A 13,105-nucleotide genomic window follows, 5' to 3' on the forward strand; every position below is an offset into this window, starting at 1 on the left:
ATATCTACATATTACCCACAGTCCTCTGTCTCTACTGATATCTACATATTACCCACAGTCCTCTGTCTCTACTGATATCTACATATTACCCACAGTCCTCTGTCTCTCCTGATATCTACATATTACCCACAGTCCTCTGTCTCTACTGATACCTACATATTACCCACAGTCCTCTGTCTCTCCTGATATCTACATATTACCCACAGTCCTCTGTCTCTACTGATATCTACATATTACCCACAGTCCTCTGTCTCTACTGATATCTACATATTACCCACAGTCCTCTGTCTCTACTGATATCTACATATTACCCACAGTCCTCTGTCTCTACTGATATCTACATATTACCCACAGTCCTCTGTCTCTACTGATATCTACATATTACCCACAGTCCTCTGTCTCTCCTGATATCTACATATTACCCACAGTCCTCTGTCTCTACTGATATCTACATATTACCCACAGTCCTCTGTCTCTACTGATATCTACATATTACCCACAGTCCTCTGTCTCTCCTGATATCTACATATTACCCACAGTCCTCTGTCTCTACTGATATCTACATATTACCCACAGTCCTCTGTCTCTACTGATATCTACATATTACCCACAGTCCTCTGTCTCTACTGATATCTACATATTACCCACAGTCCTCTGTCTCTACTGATATCTACATATTACCCACAGTCCTCTGTCTCTACTGATATCTACATATTACCCACAGCCCTCTGTCTCTACTGATATCTACATATTACCCACAGTCCTCTGTCTCTACTGATATCTACATATTACCCACAGTCCTCTGTCTCTACTGATATCTACATATTACCCACAGTCCTCTGTCTCTACTGATATCTACATATTACCCACAGTCCTCTGTCTCTACTGATATCTACATATTACCCACAGTCCTCTGTCTCTACTGATATCTACATATTACCCACAGTCCTCTGTCTCTACTGATATCTACATATTACCCACAGTCCTCTGTCTCTCCTGATATCTACATATTACCCACAGTCCTCTGTCTCTACTGATATCTACATATTACCCACAGTCCTCTGTCTCTACTGATGTCTACATATTACCCACAGTCCTCTGTCTCTACTGATATCTACATATTACCCACAGTCCTCTGTCTCTACTGATATCTACATATTACCCACAGTCCTCTGTCTCTACTGATATCTACATATTACCCACAGTCCTCTGTCTCTACTGATGTCTACATATTACCCACAGTCCTCTGTCTCTACTGATATCTACATATTACCCACAGTCCTCTGTCTCTACTGATATCTACATATTACCCACAGTCCTCTGTCTCTACTGATATCTACATATTACCCACAGTCCTCTGTCTCTACTGATATCTACATATTACCCACAGTCCTCTGTCTCTACTGATATCTACATATTACCCACAGTCCTCTGTCTCTACTGATATCTACATGTTACCCACAGTCCTCTGTCTCTACTGATATCTACATATTACCCACAGTCCTCTGTCTCTACTGATATCTACATATTACCCACAGTCCTCTGTCTCTACTGATATCTACATATTACCCACAGTCCTCTGTCTCTACTGATATCTACATATTACCCACAGTCCTCTGTCTCTACTGATATCTACATATTACCCACAGTCCTCTGTCTCTACTGATATCTACATATTACCCACAGTCCTCTGTCTCTACTGATATCTACATATTACCCACAGTCCTCTGTCTCTACTGATATCTACATATTACCCACAGTCCTCTGTCTCTACTGATATCTACATATTACCCACAGTCCTCTGTCCCTACTGATATCTACATATTACCCACAGTCCTCTGTCTCTACTGATGTCTACATATTACCCACAGTCCTCTGTCTCTCCTGATATCTACATATTACCCACAGTCCTCTGTCTCTACTGATATCTACATATTACCCACAGTCCCTCTGTCTCTACTGATATCTACATATTACCCACAGTCCTCTGTCTCTACTGATATCTACATATTACCCACAGTCCTCTGTCTCTCCTGATATCTACATATTACCCACAGTCCTCTGTCTCTACTGATATCTACATATTACCCACAGTCCTCTGTCTCTACTGATATCTACATATTACCCACAGTCCTCTGTCCCTACTGATGTCTACATATTACCCACAGTCCTCTGTCCCTACTGATATCTACATATTACCCACAGTCCTCTGTCTCTACTGATGTCTACATATTACCCACAGTCCTCTGTCTCTCCTGATATCTACATATTACCCACAGTCCTCTGTCTCTACTGATATCTACATATTACCCACAGTCCTCTGTCTCTACTGATATCTACATATTACCCACAGTCCTCTGTCTCTACTGATATCTACATATTACCCACAGTCCTCTGTCTCTCCTGATATCTACATATTACCCACAGTCCTCTGTCTCTACTGATATCTACATATTACCCACAGTCCTCTGTCTCCACTGATATCTACATATTACCCACAGTCCTCTGTCTCTACTGATATCTACATATTACCCACAGTCCTCTGTCTCTACTGATATCTACATATTACCCACAGTCCTCTGTCTCTCCTGATATCTACATATTACCCACAGTCCTCTGTCTCTACTGATATCTACATATTACCCACAGTCCTCTGTCTCTCCTGATATCTACATATTACCCACAGTCCTCTGTCTCTCCTGATATCTACATATTACCCACAGTCCTCTGTCTCTCCTGATATCTACATATTACCCACAGTCCTCTGTCTCTACTGATATCTACATATTACCCACAGTCCTCTGTCTCTACTGATATCTACATATTACCCACAGTCCTCTGTCTCTACTGATATCTACATATTACCCACAGTCCTCTGTCTCTACTGATGTCTACATATTACCCACAGTCCTCTGTCTCTCCTGATATCTACATATTACCCACAGTCCTCTGTCTCTCCTGATATCTACATATTACCCACAGTCCTCTGTCTCTACTGATATCTACATATTACCCACAGTCCTCTGTCTCTCCTGATATCTACATATTACCCACAGTCCTCTGTCTCTCCTGATATCTACATATTACCCACAGTCCTCTGTCTCTACTGATACCGACCTCCCAGCCCAGTCAGGTTTGTCTGTAGAACCGTGTCTACTCCATTACCCCCCAAGCTTGCACATTTTTGTTCCAGCCCAGCACTAGAACACCCGATTCAACTACATATCTAATGATCAATCCCATGAAACAGGTGGTGTGAAGCACAGTGTTCCTTCTCCTCCTCTTCATCAGGTCTCTGTGTGCATCACAGGTATCAGAGCTAGTGTAGTGGCCAGCTTCATATTTTATAGCCCTGTCAATGTTATAGCCAGACATATGCTGCTGCTGGCTATGTGCAATACACACACACACACACACACACACACACACACACACACACACACACACACACACACACACACACACACACACACACACACACACACTCTCTCTCTCTCTCTGCATGCATCTGATAGAGCAGCCATTTCCCTGACCCAGTGTTGCAACATGAAGTCCATCCATCCATTCATCCATTCAATCATTCCCTCAAGTTTCACAACTACAGCTACGAAAGAGTAGAATTGAGTTCTCTCTGCCTCCCGAGTGGCGCAGAGGTCTAAGGCGCTGCATCGCAGTGCTAGAGACGTCACTACAGATCCGGGTTCGATCCCGGGCTGTGTCGCAGCCGTCCACGACCAGGAGACCCATGGGGGCGGCGCACAATTGGCCCAGCGTGGTCCGGGTTAGGGGAAGGTTTGGCCGGCCGGGATGTCCTTGTCCCATCGTGCACCTCATGCACGCTGACTTCGGTCGCCTGTTGTACAGTGTTTCCTCCGACACATTGGTGCGGCTGGCTTCCGGGTTAAGCGAGCAGTGTGTCAAGAAGCAGTGCGGCTTGGCGGGGGTCGCATTTCAGAGGACGCACGACTCTCGACCTTCGCCTCTCCCGAGTCCGTAAGGGAGTTGCAGCGATGGGACAAGACTGTAACTACCAATTCGGGAGGAAAAATTGGTAAAAAGTACCAAAGAAAAAGCAGTCTCTCTCTCTCGCTCTCTCTCCAACAGTAACATCATAATATGTCATCTTCACCCAGACAAAGGGATTTAGAATGTTTAGAACATTGCAGATATAAATACAATGCTGACAACATCTCACGGTTTTACCAATTTCACTTCAGATTCTGACGTTCATCCACGTTTCTCCAGATGTCAAATTTCGAAGTTGCTCCAAACGTCAAATTTCGAGGTTAAAGTTTTTGGAAAGGGTTAAACATTCAAATGGTTAAGTTAAGGGTTAAGATTTTGGATAGGGTTAAAACATTCAAATGGTTAAGTTAAGGGTTTATGTTTTTTTTAAACAAAAAAAACAAGTGTCTAACACTGGAATCGAACACGCAACCTTCAGATTCAGAGTCATGGGATTACAGGTTTTGAAGGCATTTCTCAACATCCTCAGGACATAGACAGACAGATGTCCAGTTTGGAAGTCAATGGAATGGACGGAGCTGAAATGATTCCTGCATGACAGATAGGCCTGGCAGTGTGTCTTCTAAAGAACGCAGCCTAAAACTGTCTCTAACGTTCTGTCTCTGTATCGTTGCTGGCTTCTGAATTAAAAAATGCATTGTCTTGATTTAAGTCAAATAGAAACTGTAAAAGTTACACGTAAAGGCGTGTTGTTGACTCTTAGTAGTATATATACAGTATATCCCAACGTACATTTCTTGAATGATGCTCATTCCTGAGGTAGTTCAACTCTTTGGCCACACGGGGGCGCCATTAGGAAGCGAGCGGGAGGGAAAAGCAGGGAAAAGGGTTGTCTGCCAACGTAGAGGTTTCGGCAGCCACCGTCTCTGAATGCTCCTCCCTCCCATCAGGGCTATAAATCATCAGATTAAACCGAATGATGTATATAAACCCTGGATTAATTATATGCTATGTATTGGCCATTGAAAGGGTTTGAAGCCGCCTGTCGGCCATATTGTCACTCCCTCTACAGTATTTCAATTAAATGTTGTCAAGGACAAAATTACATTTTTATGTATTTTTGTTGTTGTAGTGGGGACAGCAACCTTAGTACTCTCTAAAAAAAAATACTTTAAGGAAAATGATTTTATGCATTTTTTCATTTTTTATTTGTTTTATGTTTAGCTCACGTAATATAATTTTTACAAATATGCATTCATAGAATAAAACGTGTCAAAGGCGAATGGAGACATTCATAAATGCATTTCTATAGCTTCCAAAATATATATATATTTTTTTACAATTGAGGAGTACCAAGATGTCTGCGAGGTGGCTTCAATACAGCGCCACCTGTCAGTCATCCGGGGTTCACACACAACATTGATTAAACCTGAGCAGAGAGAGGGGGGTCTGCTGACTGCCAACCCTTGTACGCCCCAAAGTTAGGGGAACCAATTATCTAACTCACTCTTGCAGTCCGCAGCCCTTTCTGCTCAGCTTTAATCAATGACGCACCACATGACAAAATTCCAGGAAAAAAAAGCTTGGAAACCCGCTAAATTCTCTCCACCAACAAGAGGGGTGTGAAGGGTTTGTGTCACTTGTGCCCTGTGTGATAAAGTTTGGGAACCCCTGAGTTAGATCACCCTGTTGCAGGAGTACTTTCCTGCGATGCAGGAAATGTAAAATAAAAAAAAACCTGTAGTGTATTTGAGATTTAAAAAGGCTTCTGAAGTTTGTAATTTCGACTTTTGAATTTTCAGACTTAAAATTTTCCCTTACGAAAAATGTATCAACCTCTACAAAAATGTCCATGAATTATAATCCACATAATATTTGACATTTCCTGTTGCTGCAGGATTCTTGTCCTGCTGTAGATAAGTGGCTCCTCACAAACACACAGCATTTGACTCGGCACACAAACACAATACCTGCCAAAGTGATTCTTCTAGAACAAGAAGGAGTCACATCCATTCCGTGCACCGGGAGACAACAAGCGGCTCGACAGACAACGGCCCTTTCACTGGCAGGGACCGAAAGTATCTCCTCAGCGTTAATTCAATCACTAACTTCAGGAAAAGTTACACACTCCTGCCACACCATAAACACACACATATTATTCAAACCCTACCACGCCATAAAATAGGCGATTCAATCATTTTTCACTCAAACAGAAAAGCTGTAGACGTTACCTGATGTAGTTTTTCACAGAATGAACATCATTTCTTGTGAAGTGAGTTAACTTGTAATAAATGAGGTAGCGAGCTACTCACCGAATCAACTTTACAACTCAGACGTCGCGCCAGATGTGACGCGGAGGAGAGAGAGAAGGAGAGACAGAGAGACAGACAGAGTGATGTAGTAGATAACGTGACCGTAGCTTGGCTGGGTCCTAGTTTTAAGAGAAGGAGAGAGAGACAGAAAGAGTGATGTAGTAGATAACGTGACCGTAGCTTGGCTGGGTCCTAGTTTTAAGAGAAGGAGAGAGAGACAGAAAGAGTGATGTAGTAGATAACGTGACCGTAGCTTGGCTGGGTCCTAGTTTAAGAGAAGGAGAGAGAGACAGAAAGAGTGATGTAGTAGATAACGTGACCGTAGCTTGGCTGGGTCCTAGTTTTAGAGAAGGAGAGAGAGACAGAAAGAGTGATGTAGTAGATAACGTGACCGTAGCTTGGCTGGGTCCTAGTTTTAAGAGAAGGAAGAGAGAGACAGAAAGAGTGATGTAGTAGATACGGACCGTAGCTTGGCTGGGTCCTTTTTTAAGAGAAGGAGAGAGAGACAGAAAAGAGTGATGTAGTAGAAATGTGACCGTAGCTTGGCTGGGTCCTAGTTTTAAGAGAAGGAGAGAGAGACAGAAAGAAGTGATGTAGTAGATAACGTGACCGTAGCTTGGCTGGGTCTAGTTTTAAGAGAAGGAGAGAGAGACAGAAAGAGTGATGTAGTAGATAACGTGACCGTGAGTTTGGCTGGGTCCTAGTTTTAAGAGAAGGAGAGAGACAGAAAGAGTGATGTAGTAGATAACGTGACCGTAGCTTGGCTGGGTCCTAGTTTTAAGAGAAGGAGAGAGAGACAGAAAGAGTGATGTAGTAGATAACGTGACCGTAGCTTGGCTGGGTCCTAGTAGTAAGAGAAGTAGCGGTGCGCGCCCCCCGGCTCCTGTGTCGTGCATGCGCCTGGCTCTGGGTTGGGGTGTGGTCTGGAATTCTATCCTGTGTTGTTGGGAGAAAGGGCAGGCTGTCACACAAGACCTTTAGTGACAAAAGTTTGTCCTGGGCTGGAAAAGTGTTGGGAGATCCTGTTAAGAGTTGTCAAAGCTCTGTAGTAGCAGCATGCAGAAGAAGCCTATAATACTTAGTTTAACTTTCACCTTTTATAAAAAAAAATGTATCTTATAAACCTTCCTTATTTTTTTCTGAATAAATATGATTATTCTTCAAATAGAAAACAACACAAGAAAGTGAAACGTTCTGCTGTGTTAAAATACACTTCTGTGAGTTTGAAAACCACAAGTTGAGAGTGAGATGGGAGGAAGACAAAAGGAGAGAATTGACTTGGAGGAAGAGAGAGTCAAATAAAAGAGGAGAGACAGAGAGAGACAAATAAAAGAGGAGAGACAGAGAGAGTCAAATAAAAGAGGAGACAGAGAGAGTCAAATAAAAGAGGAGAGACAGAGAGAGAGAGTCAAATAAAAGAGGAGAGACAGAGAGTCAAATAAAAGAGGAGAGACAGAGAGAGTCAAATAAAAGAGGAGAGACAGAGAGAGTCAAATAAAGAGGAGAGACAGAGAGAGAGTCAAATAAAAGAGGAGAGACAGAGAGAGTCAAATAAAAGAGGAGAGACAGAGAGAGAGAGTCAAATAAAAGAGGAGAGACAGAGAGAGTCAAATAAAAGAGGAGAGACAGAGAGAGAGGTCAAATAAAGAGGAGAGACAGAGAGAGTCAATAAAAAGAGGAGAGACAGAGAGTCAAATAAAAGAGGAGAGAGAGAGAGAGAGTCAAATAAAAGAGGAGAGACAGAGAGAGTCAAATAAAAGAGACAGAGAGAGTCAAATAAAAGAGGAGAGACAGAGAGAGTCAAATAAAAGAGGAGTGACAGAGAGAGAGTCAAATAAAAGAGAAGAGACAGAGAGAGAGAGAGAGTCAAAAAAAAGAGAAGAGACAGAGAGAGTCAAATAAAAGAGAAGAGACAGAGAGAGTCAAATAAAAGAGGAGAGGAGAGAGAGTCAAATAAAAGAGGAGAGACAGAGAGAGTCAAATAAAAGAGGAGAGACAGAGAGAGAGAGTCAAATAAAAGAGGAGAGACAAAGAGAGAGAGTCAAATAAAAGAGGAGAGACAGAGAGAGAGTCAAATAAAAGAGGAGAGACAGAGAGAGTCAAATAAAAGAGGAGAGACAGAGAGAGTCAAATAAAAGAGGAGAGACAGAGAGAGTCAAATAAAAGAGGAGAGACAGAGAGAGAGAGTCAAATAAAAGAGAAGAGACAGAGAGAGAGAGTCAAATAAAAGAGGAGAGACATAGAGAGTCAAATAAAAGAGGAGAGACAGAGAGAGTCAAATAAAAGAGGAGAGACAGAGAGAGACAAATAAAAGAGGAGAGACAGAGAGAGTCAAATAAAAGAGGAGGGACAGAGAGAGTCAAATAAAAGAGGAGAGACAGAGAGAGTCAAATAAAAGAGGAGAGACAGAGAGAGTCAAATAAAAGAGGAGAGACAGAGAGAGAGTCAAATAAAAGAGGAGAGACAGAGAGAGTCAAATAAAAGAGAAGAGACAGAGAGAGTAAGCGTTCACCGTCAGCCCACTGACACCCCTATCAGATCACAGCAAAATCACAGTCAATTTGAAAAGAGCAATACTCAATCATGAGGCATGAAAGCCAAAGGAACTGCATAATATTAAGAAATGCTATAGATGGAAGGAAAGTAGTGTGGAAACATACCAGAAAACTATTAGGCAACGACAAATTCAATCCCTTTTAGACAACTTCCTGAACAAAACGTTTTCACTGTAATAGTGAAGGTGTAAACTTGGCAGTAGAAAACCTAAACAGTAAATGTGACCTCTCAGCTTCCGTATCAAATGTAAACATTTAAAGCAGACAACCTAAGAAAATTAACGACAAATGGTTTGATGAAGAATGTAAAAACCTAAGAAAGAAATGGAGAAACCTATCCAACCAGAAACATAGAGACCCAGAAAACCTGAGCCTACCTATTAAGATGGTGGCGACGGAGAGGGCTGCCTTGCTTCTAGGCAGGTAGCTTAGTGGTTAAGAGCGTTGTGCCAGTAACCGAAAGGTCGCTGGTTCTAATCCCAGAGCCGACTAAGTGGAAAATCTGTCGATGTGCCCTTGAGCAAGGCACTTAACCCTAATTGCTCCTGTAAGTCGCTCTGGATAAGAGCGTCTGCTAAATGACTAAAAATGTAAATGTAAAAATGTAGCTCTTATGAAACTTCGCAGTATTTTGTTTTTTTTATGTATTATTTCTTACGTTATTAGCCCAGAATTTTTGTTGGTGTTATTACATTACAGCCGGGAAGAACTATTGGATATCAGAGCGGCGGTAACTCATCAGCACTACCAGCATTACGACCAAGAATACGACTTTCCCGAAGCGGATTCTTTGTTCTCACCCCCCCCCCAGGGCAATTGAACTGATTCCAAAAGGCCGACCCAAAACAAATGCCGGCAGGGGGAGAGGTACTCGGAGCGGTCTTCTAGTCCGACTTAGAACGCGTGCACACCACCCCACCGCTTCCGAGTATATTACTCGCTAATGTTCAGTCTCTGGATAATAAAGCTGACGGGCTCAGGGCGAGGGTTTCTTACCAGAGAGACATCAGGGATTGGAACATACTCTGTTTCACGGAAACATGGCTCTCTCGGGATATACTGTCCGAGTCGGTCCAACCAGTTGGGTTCTCAGTTCATCGCTTAGACAGGAATAAACATCTCTCCGGGAAGCAGAATGGCTGGAGGTGTATGTTTTATGATTAACGACTCATGGTGTGATTGTGATAACGTACAGGAACTCAAGTCCTTTTGTTCACCAGACCTAGAATACCTCACAATCAAATGCCGACCGTATTATCTCACGAGGTAATTTTCTTTGGTTATAGTCACGGCCGTGAATATCCTCCCTCAAGCCGATACCACGACGGCCCTCAAAGAACTTCACTGGACCTTATGCAAACTGGAAACCACATATCCTGAGGCTGCATTTATTGTAGCTGGGGATTTTAAAAAAAGCACATTTGAGGAAAAGGCTGCCGAAGTTCAACACATCGACTGTAGTACGCGCGCTGCTAAAACTCTCGACCACTGCTACTCCATCTTCCGGGATGCTTACAAGGCCCTCCCCCGCCTCCTTTCGGCAAATCTGACCACGACTCCATTTTGCTCCCTTCCTATAGGCAGAAACTCAAACAGGAAGTACCCGTGCTAAGGACTATTCAACGCTGGTCCGACCAATCGGAATCTACGCTTCAAGATTGTTTTGATCACGCGGACTGGGATATGTTCCGGGTAGCTTCAGAAAATAATTTAGACGTATATACTGATACGGTGACTGAGTTTATCAGGAAGTGTATAGGTGATGTTGTTCCCACTGTGACTATTAAAACCTACCCTAACCAGAAACCGTGGATAGACGGCAGCATTCGCGCAAATCTAAAAGCGCGAACCACCGCATTCAACCATGGCAAGGTGGCTGGGAATATGGCAGAATACAAACAGTGTAGCTACTGACTCCGCAAGGCAATCAAACATCAGTATAGGGACAAAGTGGAGTCCCAATTCAACGGCTCAGACACGAGACGTATGTGGCAGGGTCTACAGACAATCACGGACTACAAAAGGAAAACCAGACTGTGGGCTCTCCTTCTCCGTGACCGACGTGAGTAAGACATTTAAGCGTGCTAACCCTCGCAAGGCTGCCGGCCCAGATATCATCCCTAGTTTGCAGATGACACAACAGTAGTAGGCTTGATTACCAACAATGACGAGACCGCCTACAGGGAGGAGGTGAGGGCTCTGGGAGTGTGGTGCCAGGAAATAACCTCTCACTCAACGTCAACAAAACAAAGGAGATGATCGTGGACTTCAGGAAACAGCAGAGGGTGCACGCCCCTATCCACATCGACGGGACAGCAGTGGAGAAGGTGGAAAGTTTTAAGTTCCTCTGCGTACACATCACTGACAAACTGAAATGGGCCACCCACACATACAGTGTGGTGAAGAAGGCGCAACAGAGCTTCTTCAACCTCAGGAGGCTGATGAAATTTGGCTTGACACCTAAAACCCTCACAAACATTTAGAGATACACAATTGAGAGCATCCTGTTGGGCTGTATCACCGCCTGGTATGGCAACTGCACCGCCTGCAACCGCAGGGCTCTCCAGAGGGTGATGTGGTCTGCCCAACACATCACCGGGGGCACACAGCCTGCCCTCCAAGACACCTACAGCACCCGATGTCACAGGAAGGCCAAAAAGATCATCAAGGACATCAACCACCTGAGCCACTGCCTGTTCACCCCGCTATCATCCAGAAGGCGAGGTCAGTACAGGTGCATCAAAGCTGGGACCGAGAGACTGAAAAACAGCTTCTATCTCAAGGATATCAGACAGTTAAATAGCCATCACTAGCACATTAGAGGCTGCTGCTGCCTATTGACATCACTGGCCACTTTAAGAAAGGGAACACTAGTCACTTTAAAAATGTTTACATATCTTGCACTGCTCATCTCATATGTATATACTGCATTCTATTCTATAATATTCTACTGTATCTTAGTCCTATGCCGCTCTGTCATTGCTTGTCCATATATTGATATATTCTTAATTCCATTTCTTTACTTAGATTTGTGTGTATTGGGTATAAGTTGTGAAATTGTTAGATATTGCTTCTTAGATATTACTGCACTGTCGGAGCTAGAAGCACAAGCATTTCGCTACACCCGCTATAACATCTGCTAAACACGTGTATGTGACAAATGAATTTGATTTGATTTTGAATCCATGAATCTAACCACTTCTGGGAAAATTGGAACACACTAAACAAACAATCACACAAAGAGTTATCTATCCAAAACGGAGATGTATGGATAAACCACTTCTCCAATCTTTTGGCCCTCTAACAAAGAACAAACAGCAAAAACATATACATGAAAAATAAAAATCTTAGAATCAACTACAAAAGACTACCAGAACCATCTGGATTCTCCAATTACATTGAATGAACTACAGGACAAAATACAAACCCTCCAACCCAAAAAGGCCTGTGGTGTTGATGGTATCCTCAATGAAATGATAAAATATACAGACCACAAATTCCAATTGGCTATACTTAAACTCTTTAACATCATCCTTAGCTCTGGTATCTTCCCCAAAATTTGGAACCAAGGACTGATCACCCAAATGCACAAAAGTGGAGACAGAATTGACCCCAATAACTACCGTGGGATATGTGTCAACAGCAACCTTGGGAAAATCCTCTGCATTATCATTAACAGCAGATTCTTACATTTCCTCAGCGAAAACAATGTACTGAGCAAATGTCAAATTGGCTTTTTACCAAATTACCATACGACCGACCACGTATTCACCTTGAACACCCTAATTGACAAACAAACAAAACAAAACAAAGGCAAAGTCTTCTCAAGCTTTTGACTCAATTTGGCATGAGGGTCTGCTATACAAATTGATGGAAAGTGGTGTTGGGGGAAAAACACACGACATCATAAAATCCATGTACACAAACAACAAGTGTGCGGTTAAAATTGGCAAAACACACACACATTTCTTTCCACAGGGCTGTGGGGTGAGACAGGGATGCAGCTTAAGCCCCACCCTCTTCAACATATACAGTGCCTTCGGAAAGTATTCAGACACCTTGACTTTTTCCACATTATGTTACGTTACAGCCGTATTCTGAAATGGATTAAAATAAATGTGTTTTTTTTTCTCAGCAATCTACACACAATATCCCATGTTGACAAAGTGAAAATAGGTTTTTAGAAATGTTTCTAATTTATTTAAAAATACATTTCAAAAATACCTTATTTACATAAGTATTCAGACCTTTTGCTATGAGACTCGAAATTGA

General features: G+C 42.7%; 1 protein-coding gene across 1 annotated transcript in view; it reads right to left on the reverse strand.

The window, feature by feature from the left end:
* The window catches only part of LOC121557202 (epithelial membrane protein 2), a 31,715-nt gene extending 25,174 nt beyond the window's left edge, over nucleotides 1-6,541 (reverse strand). Inside the window, exon 1 of the mRNA XM_045219366.1 lies at nucleotides 6,279-6,541. The gene's annotated coding sequence lies outside the window, so the exon portion shown is untranslated. The remainder of the gene's footprint in view (nucleotides 1-6,278) is intronic.
* Nucleotides 6,542-13,105: the final 6,564 nt, after the last annotated feature.

Source organism: Coregonus clupeaformis, unplaced genomic scaffold, assembly GCF_020615455.1.
Source record: "Coregonus clupeaformis isolate EN_2021a unplaced genomic scaffold, ASM2061545v1 scaf2309, whole genome shotgun sequence".
NCBI classification, from domain to species: Eukaryota; Metazoa; Chordata; class Actinopteri; order Salmoniformes; family Salmonidae; genus Coregonus; species Coregonus clupeaformis.